This window comes from Macrobrachium nipponense, chromosome 43 (genome assembly GCF_015104395.2).
Source record: "Macrobrachium nipponense isolate FS-2020 chromosome 43, ASM1510439v2, whole genome shotgun sequence".
Classification (NCBI taxonomy): domain Eukaryota; kingdom Metazoa; phylum Arthropoda; class Malacostraca; order Decapoda; family Palaemonidae; genus Macrobrachium; species Macrobrachium nipponense.
This window is the reverse complement of record NC_061104.1, coordinates 31,005,421-31,015,702: the sequence shown is the minus strand read 5'-3', so window position 1 is coordinate 31,015,702 and position 10,282 is coordinate 31,005,421. Positions and strand designations below refer to the sequence as shown.

The following is a 10,282-nucleotide window of genomic DNA, read 5'->3' as shown; positions in this document are numbered from 1 at the left end:
CACGACACCTCACGAGTTCGTCAAGATGGCTGCCCTTTGTTGAACACTCCCATTCAGAGGGAGCCAATCTATTTGCCATGTATCTCTGGTATGCGTGTATCCAGGTAGTCTGTTATATTTGGCCTTTTTTTTCTTTCTTTTTTGTTCTTGTAAAATTACAAAGCGATTAACGAATTTTCGTCACAGAACGATGCAAATAGCTCCCATTCCTTAAGCCTCCTGACCTAAGGCTCAAATGCCTTTGTCGAATGAGAGAGAGAGAGAGAGAGAGAGAGAGAGAGAGAGAGAGAGAGAGAGAGAAATACTTGTCTGAATCAAAAGTTGCAATTTCCTTGATATTCGCCTAAGGGTAATACTTAATATTTCTCTGTAATCATATATTATTGAAATACATTAATTACTAGTACCTGTGTCAATATACATACAAAAACACATACATATATATATATATATATATATATATATATATATATATATATATATATATATATATATATTATATATATATATATATATATATATATATATATATATATATATATATATAATCTGTCTACATAAACACACGTCTACATGGAATAAAACAAGGCAAAAATTCAATAAAATAGATTAAAGGAAAAATAACCATGCGGGAGTAAATGGATATGTTACCATACTCCTCTCTCTCTCTCTCTCTCTCTCTCTCTCTCTCTCTCTCTCTCTCTCTCTCTCTCTATATATATATATATATATATATATATATATATATATATATATTTGTGTATGTAATCTAATTATCATGGTAATACTATTCTATTTTCCACTATATCTAGATTTTCCTCACTCGAATCTCTGCGTCATTTAATAAAGAATACAGAATACAAGACAAGAATTACCTACCTATCTAGATTTCATACAATGCGACATTTTTTTCTCCATCTCTTTATGTCTCAATAGAAAGATATCGAGAGAGAGATCAGTGTAATATCAGGTTTGAAGATTCCCCTCAGCAAGGACCCCAAAGTCGACCGTCATCGCCACCTAATCTGTGGGGCTGATTCGCCACTTCTTAACCCAGTCCTTCTCAATGAGTAAGACTTGATCACACTCATAACGGTGACGTTCTCGGCAGCATTTGACGCCCATCTGGCCAATAATTGAGCCCTTTCGAAAGGCGTAAAAGATCTCGTTTTGACTCTGGCTCGATTGGAGTCGATTCCGTCCTAAGAGGAGAGGATTGGACAAGGCAATACAGCCATTCAATAAACAACGAAGACTCGTTGAAACAAATCTGGAGCAAGGATGGTTTTATTTCTGCCGGACCCGTGTGATTGCCAAGCCAAAATTGCCGGTTTCGCAAATGATAGAAAAACACAATTAGATTCTGGCGCCTATCAGACACATACGCTCAAAGAGAACCTCGGCGGTTTTTTCCACTAAACAAATTTGGGAAGACCTTATGTTCCATAATCATGTGCTACTGTTTTTCTGAACGTCGACAATGACCCTCTTTGTTGTAACGGCATTTAACTTAAACCAGCCACCCTTTCTCTGGATCTTGTTCACTTTGTACTACATTTAGCGCTCTTTTCCAGGAGTACATAGTGGAGAATTGAGGCTTCTCCATATTGCTGAGGGAAAATTTAGGGTCTCACTCATAAACATTAAGGCTTCTTTTCACTTTATCTCAAAAATTTCAGGATTCGTTACGTGCTTGAGTAAGATTTTGGCTTCCACATGCAAGCAGTATAAGAGTTTCTCTGTTGCTTGTATTAAAAATTAACGGAACTTCCAGACGGTAGTTGTAATTTGGGATCACTCAGAGTTGCATGCAGTACTGAAGAAGTTTTATTTTGTCCGTGCTAACTGAGGCTTTATTTTATCCGTAACAAATGAATGTTTTGTACGTATACATGGATCTAGCAAAATATCAACAGGAAACAATTCATTATAAAGGCAATGTACAGGGAGATACGGACGACAGGGGAGTGAAAGTTAAGTATTTGAAAACAGGAAAATAATTGGCTAGGTGTTAAAGTGGGTTTGAGACAGGTGCAATACTTTTTCAGTATCTTGAAGGTCTGAGAAAGGAAACTAAGACCAGTGCAAAGTAATGGGACAATGCCGAAGTGTCGAATGAAGTGGAATGTGGATTTTGAATAAACTTTGAAAGTAATGTAAAGGTAACAGGGCTGGTTAAACTACTTTTATAATAATAATAATAATAATAATAATAATAATAATAATAATGTAAAAAAACTGACGAAAAATACGTTTTCTATGTAAGCCAAGGCAGGACTGTATGAGGGAATATTTGCACCAACTCTCCTTTATGGAAGTACACAGGGGATGTTTGAATATTTCAACCAACTCTCACTATTCTTTCACTATTTATGGTGTCAAAACATGTACTGATATGAAAATCATGTAATGAAACCGGATCTGTAAATTTGAGAATGTTTAGAAATATGAAAAAAAAAGAGGAGGATGTGTTTTTGAACAAAATTAATACTTAGAAGTGTTAAGAGGAAAGAAGGGCACTAATGACCAAGAGATACAAGTGCGTGTGCAAGACAAATGATTGACGCATTGCTTGCTGATGGGTTTGATTGGCAATTGGGAAGCCTGCTGTGTCGATGTATGGAGGCGGCTTATGTTGCAGAAGAATCTGTTCAGGGGGTTATGCCACAATTCAGCAATTCAAAGTATAAATGAGGCATATGGTTAATGTAATTTTTCTTTTTCTGAAATCATCGGATACAGGAACCGGGCCATATACAGGCGGTCCCCGGCTTACGACGGTTCCGGCTTACGACGTTCCGAGGTTACGACGCTTTTTTCTTAAATATTCAATGGAAATTCCGTCCTGGGTTACGACGCTTGTTCCGAGGTTACGACGCTGACGCTTCCGACGCTCCGAGTTAACGACGCTTTTTAAAAAAAACGCATGCTATGATAAAATCCTTTATAGTTTAGCACAGTACATAATAAAAATAGTTTTTGGTTACATTACAACAAAAATTTTTGAGGTTATGATGATTTTTGACACTTTTTTTTTTCGTATTTTTTTGAATTTTTTTACTGACGCCGCATATGCGGAACTAGTTTGCGGGCGAATGAATACACTAGCTTGGGATGCGCAGTTTAAAACAGTCCAAAAGCGCAAATATAATGAAAAATCATTGCTTGTTTCCAGTACATAATTAAAAAAAACTAGTTTCTGGTTAGATTACAACACAAATGCCAAGGTTACGACGTTTTGTTATGCTTTTTAACGATACCTCATATGCAGAACTAGTTTTTGAGCGGAGGTGCATAAATTAATTAACGCTATTAAACTGTATGGTAAATTGACCGAACAACGACCTCGGACGGTCGAGGACGCCAAGCGTAACAATACGAAAGGACGCCACTTCAATCGCGTGCCTGCCTGCATTCCACTAGGTTGTGTGCTGAGACGTTGCTGAAATTCCTTGCCATTTTCGCTAATTTACAATGGCTCCTAAACGCCAAAGTACTTCCTCCGATGATAGTTCATCCAAGAAGAGGAAGGTCATCACGATGGAGGTCAAATATGAGTGATAAAGCGTTCGGAGAGGAGGAAACTAACACCGAAATAGGCCGTTCTTTAGGCTTGAGCAGGACCACGGTGGTAACCATTGTGAAGGATAAGGAACGTATTCTGAAGCACGTTAAGGATGCTGCACCGATGAAGTCAACGGTGATAAACGAGAAGCAACGTAGCCAGAGCATTGTTGAAATGGAGAAATTGCTCATGATCTGGCTGGAGGACCAGAACCAGCGACGTGTTCCGGTGAGCTTAAGTGGTGATTCCAGGAGAAGGCTAGAGCGCTGCATGAGGCAGTAGTGAAAAAGTTTGGCGAAGGCAGTGCTGGTGGTGAATTTTCCGCGAGTAGAGGTTGGTTTAACCGTTTTAAGGCTCGTGCAAATTTGCATAATGTGAAGCTGCAAGGTGAAGCTGCTAGTGCTGATAGCGAAGCAGCAGAAAGTTTTCCAGGTGGTTTGGCTGAGATAATTAAGGAAGGATGGTGGTTACACGGCTGACCAAGTCTTTAATGTGGATTGAGACTGGATTATTTTGGAAAAGAATGCCAAATCGAACGTACCTTTCCAAGGAGGAGAAGTCAGCCACCTGGCCATAAAGCTGGAAAGGAGCGACTGACTTTGCTGTTTTGGGGCCAATGCAAGTGGTGATTTTTGAACTGAAGCCCTTGCTGGTGTATTTGGCCGAGAATCCCAGGGCTTTCAAGGGCATTTTCAAGAGTCAACTCCCTGTGATTTGGAATCTAACAAGAAGGCGTGGGTTACCTTAATGGTCTTCGAAGATTGGTTCAATGACCATTTTCTTTGTGCCAGCAGTGGAGCGGTATTTGACTTCGAAGGGTCTGCCTTTTAAGGCCCTCTTAGTCCTGGACAATGACCCCTGGTCACCCTTCAAATTTGGAGCGACATGCATCCTAATGTGAAGGTGGTGTACCTCCCACCCAATACCACATCGCTGATACAGCCAAATTGGACCAGGGAGTAATAGCAAATTTCAAGGCTTACTACCTTAGAAGGACCATACGTGTTGCTTTGAGGGCCATAGAAAGCTAACAAGGAGTTGACACTGAAGCAATTCTGGAAGGGCTACAACATTGCAGATGCAGTGAAGAACATTGCAAGTGCTTGGGACGAGGTGAAGACGACCACTTTAAATGGGGCCTGGAGGAAACTGTGTCAGTTTGTGCACAGTTTTGAAGGCTTTGACCAGGCAGAAGACGTCGAGACTGTGACGAGGAAGATCGTATGGGCTAAGCAAGAGGCTGCAACTAGATCTTGAACCTGATGATGTAACAGAAGCTGCTGGCTTCCCATGGAGAGGAATTGTCTCAGAGGACTTACTAGAACTTGAACAACAAATGATGAGGAAGAGGAGGCGGCACCAGAGCCAAAACCCAGGTCATTAACTGTGAAAGGCTTGTCAGAGGGTTTTACTCATCTGGAGAGAGCCTTGGCTTCTTTTGAGGCAGAAGACCCTAACGTTTCTAGGTTGACAAATCAAGAGAGGAATCATGGATTTGGTGACTTTCTACAAGGAGACCCTGAAGGAGAGCAGACGAAGAGAAGTGTGCAGTCCAGGCTTGACACTTTCTTTCACAAGTCTCCAGTACCACCACCTCCCATCCTAGTCCTGGTAAGGAATTCTGAACTGTTTTTACTTAATAATTTATGTGTTTACATAGTGTACATATTAAAATGTGTTTAATTTTTTAATGTAACAACTACTAAATGTAAGAGTATAAATTGTAACTTCATTAATTTTCATCATTTGTAATTTATTGCAGAAGTGGTGACAGTTCCAGATCCCCCTGTACTACCTGTGACAGTTCCAGATCTCCCTGTACTACTGTGACAGTTCCAGATCTCCCTGTACTACCTGTGACAGTTCCAGATCCCCCTGTACCTGGACCCTCTGTATCAGCCCGCCCACCTGCACGTGTACAACCAGGTAAGCAATTTTCATTTTTCTCATTTCATGTTGGAAATTGTTTACACCCTACATACATTCGTACACTAACTTACATAGTGGTACAATGTGTTTGATGTTGCATAACCTTATTATTATTTTTTTTTTTTTCCATTTCAGACCCTTTGATAGTGACAGTGACCCAGATGACCCTGAGCCTTTCCATGGTTTTGATGCCTCGCCCTATACATCAGTAAGGAATCCTTAACAAATTTGTATAAAATGTTTTATAAATTGCTAATAGAAATTTATTAAAAGTGTACATATGCTACAATTACATAACATCCACCTTATAATATATTTATGACCCTATCATTCTTTCCAGATGTAGATGTTCCCTCATCAGTGATACAAGTATCACCTCCCCAGAGCCCAAATCAGTTGATACGAGTAGTATCACCTCTCCCATTCCTTCAGGTAAAAGAATTCTTCATTTTTTATATTGAACATACGTATTACACTACATATGTCAAACAGTAATAACATGTGCAGTAGTTACAGTAGTAGTAACTATCATTTTATATATTTTTTATCATTCCAGACTCCCAAGCACCTGCCCATCCACTCCATAGCCCAGCCAACCCACCCATCTCATGTACCATATGACCATCCCAGTAAGCAAGCCAACCACTAGAATTTGGTAAGGACAGTTTTTTTTATTAATGTTTTAATATTACATATGTAATAACCATGTTATGTATGTAACATACATACTATAATCATATGTACTACTATTACATTATCATTCCAGACTGGCATGCACCTGTGACTTACATAAACCAGACCTCTACATAGCCTACATGTCTTCATTTTGCTGGAGGTAAGAAATTCTCAGTTGTGTTTAATGTTTGCATACGTACAATAAATTTTGTACACCTAAGTGGTTACATACTGTCCGTTTAATATTAATTCTTCATTCCAGACTGCCCATCATCCTAGCCTTTATCTGTGATAAAGCACACTGAAGTTAGGTTTGGAATGCATCCTTATCATGAATGCTCTACACCTCCACCTCCATCTCCCACAACCTAGGTAACAGCTTGAGACTCACTAAAGTTGGTAAGTTATGTAAGGAATTTCTAATTAAGTTTTTATACTACATGTTATATGTGATATTAAACCACTGTATGGTGCATATTACTGTATGTAACTTACTATGCATAGAGTACTTACTGACATACTAATTATTTTTTGTACATTCCAGAACCCCCTGAATGATGTAGGCTATGGGGCCACATAAGACTTTGTCCATCCAGGGTTACATTGAAAGACAACTTTAAACTAAAGGTAAGGAATTAATTAACATACATTAACTCTTTTAGTACTCTTGATATATCTACAGTAATTAACATATGCATTCACAACTTTCTGTAGTGTATATTTTGTACACTAATTTTGTTACTTTTTCCTTCCAGAACCAACATTTTTCACACAACTCCAGGTTGTTACTACAAGTGTCATCAAGGGATAACTACTACAAGTAGAAGCACCATTTTTTGGATGGAAAAAAACCCTTCAGGAAAGTATACGTATCACATGTAACATGTAGTGTAACAAAGTATGAACAGTAAGGTTTTTACATACAGTAGTACATATTACATACGTACATAACTTTTTTTTACAGGAATTTCCAACCAAGTTTTGATTATGTACATATGTACAATGTTTATAAACCACTGTACGTATGGTTACTGTATGTAACTTACTAAACATACTAACATGACTTAACTTTGATACTGTACATTCCGAAAACCATGGAACCCCCTTTCCAATATTCCCCTATGGGGCCAATAAAACTTTGTAGGGTTACTAACCAATCATAGAAGACAACTGACAAAATTATCTTTTGTACAAATAAGGGAATTAATGTCTATGCCAATAACATTTGTCCATCCTTACATGAATAGACGATTAAGGAACATTTACAAAATACTGTTTTAAACCTGTTAACATGTGATTTAATAAACCACTGGTAGCATATTACTGTATGTAACTTACTATGCATAGCCGGGTACTTTAACTGACAAAATTATCTGTACATTCAGACACTGAATGATGTACGCTATGGGGACATCATAAGACTTTGTCCATCCAGGTTACTTGAACGCGGAACTTTAACTAAAGTAGGAAGTTACATGAACGAGAACTTTACTAGAGTACATGAACGAGAACCCCCTAACTAGGGTAAGAATATTCATTACAATTTAACTTTTAAGTATACTATGTTATATATGTGATATTAAACCACTGTATGGTGCATATTACTGTATGTAACTTACTATGCATAGAGTACTTACTGACATACTAATTATTTTTTGTACATTCCAGAACCCCCTGAATGATGTAGGCTATGGGGCCACATAAGACTTTGTCCATCCAGGGTTATATTGAAAGACAACTTTAAACTAAAGGTAAGGAATTAATTCACATACATTAACTTTTTTACTCTTGATATACTCAAAGTAAGGAATTAATTAACATACATTAACTCTTTTTACTCTGATATCTATAATTTACATATTGTATTCAGGACTTTGTGTAGTATTTTGTACTAATTGTGTTATACTTTTACCTTCCAGAGCTACCAGACTGGGATTTTAGTGTATCAAGGATCTAACAAAGTGTGCAATGCATGTGTATACGTATACAGTGACAGTGTTTAGTGTATACCCTAAGGATTAAGTGTAGTGTACATTGTGCTTTTTAGTGTCACAAGAGTTTAATAAAGAATTATACCTTCAAGAACCATCCTTTGCCATTGGAATAACCACACTACACATCATGCAATCTACTTGCATGTCACACAGGTAAGGTCTCTAACTTTTTCTTAGTTTAAGGCATATTTCCAAGTGTCGTTCCGGCTTACGACGATTTTTCGGCTTACGACGCGCCTCAAGAACGGAACCCCGTCGTAACCCGGGGACTGCCTGTACTCTTCTCCTCCTCTTTCACCCACATTATACTTGCGTGTGTGTATGTTTATATATATTATATATTAAGATATATATATATATATATATATATATATATATATATATATAGTAAATATATAATTATATATAATATATTGTATATATATATATATATATATATAGATATATAACTATTAGATATATATATATATGTATATGTATATATATATATATATATATATTATATATATATATATATATATATATATATATATATATATGTAATGTGTGTAATATATATATATATATATATATATATAGTATATATATATATTATATATATATATATATGTATGTATATATATATATTATATAATAGATATATATTATATATATATATATAATTATTATTATTATATTATATATATATTATATATATATATATATATATATATATATATATGTATAGGGGAGATCGAGGCTAGTGGCTACAGGGGAAAGTTGGCACACTAAAAATAACTAGTTTACCAATGGATGACTGTAATACATATACTGTGTAATTGCCACGTGGTTCCTCAGTTACCAGCAAAATTCTGTAGAGACAGAACGTAGGGGGCTCAAATTTAGGAGAGTTTTTTTATTTTGATGGTAGTAAGTAATTTTTTTTATCTTTCTGCTATTTCCTGTAACATCTATAAATTCATGAAAGATTATTTTTCAGTTATATCATAGTTTTCCTTATGGGTTACAGATTCTACACCATTAAAATTGATCATTGAAGGCATCTTGGTGTGGAATGATAATTGTTTTTGTACCAAATGTAGGGATGGGGCAAGTTGGCTCTAAACAAATGGGGCAAGTTGGCACGTGTACAGACTTGCCTCACGTTAATTGAAAACAATAGTAAACCTATTTATTTATATAATTTACGTTTTGTTTCCGAGTTTTGGAAGGATAATGAGATTAGTGTCCTATCATTTCCTCTAAATTGCTCTCACAAGTTGCAGCCCCTGAATGTTAAGTGTTAATAGATCTCTGAAGAAATGTGTTAACAGGGCATGTGATTCGTGGATGACTTGTAATCCAAGATCAAGTATGCCCATCTGTGATATTGCTGGTAATGTTTCCTCGGCTTTACCTCTAGCTGTCACTTATTCTGATGTTCTCAATGGATTGCTGGAATTTCACCTTGGAATACAGACTATTTCAAGATTTTGATTTTATGGGTGCATATGTAACAGATCGAGAGATGTCCAAAAAGAGACATGGGCTTCAGATCAGTCATCAGCGTGATACAGAGTTTAAGAACTGCTCCTGTTGATTCAGAAGAAAGCTCAGCTGAAGACAGCCTGTGTTTGGTGAGCCAGGAAAGGTGTGGGTCCAATACAGGGCATGTAACTGTGATGGTAATTGCTTCATAGCAAAGGAAGTTAAAGGAAAGGAAAACGCATTTTTGAGAAGTTCAGCAGCAAGGAGGCTTTCGCGCCCGTGTTGGAGGCGCCTGTTTTCGCGGTTGTTCTGGAATCGTCGGGCGTGTTGTTTTTGCGGTTGTTCTGGAATCGTCGGGCGTGTTGTGGAGCGCAACACGTGCCTAAGTGTCGGGAGAAACGCAGCGAAATATGATGCAATATTCCGTCGAGAGTCTTCTAAGAAGTTCCGGCTATCTCGGGAGCCTGTGACGCTCGCCGTAGGCCACCGCCCCCAGGATGCCATATAAATACGACTGATGGAGTAGGAAAAAACAGAGTGAGATCACCAGCTAGTCACAGAGAGATAACCTCAGTAAGAGCCACAGATCAGATTATCGGTGAGAGATCAGCAGCAGCAGAGATCATCCGAGAGAAAAAGGGACCGACGAAGG

The 10,282-nt window shown here is 37.4% G+C and overlaps 1 long non-coding RNA gene across 1 annotated transcript; it reads left to right on the top strand.

The window, feature by feature from the left end:
- The first annotated feature begins 6,633 nt into the window (after positions 1-6,633).
- LOC135213942 (uncharacterized) lies at positions 6,634-8,254 on the top strand. The gene is made up of 3 exons (XR_010314230.1): positions 6,634-6,796; positions 7,838-7,920; positions 8,089-8,254. It is a non-coding gene; the product is annotated as an uncharacterized LOC135213942 (long non-coding RNA).
- Positions 8,255-10,282: the final 2,028 nt, after the last annotated feature.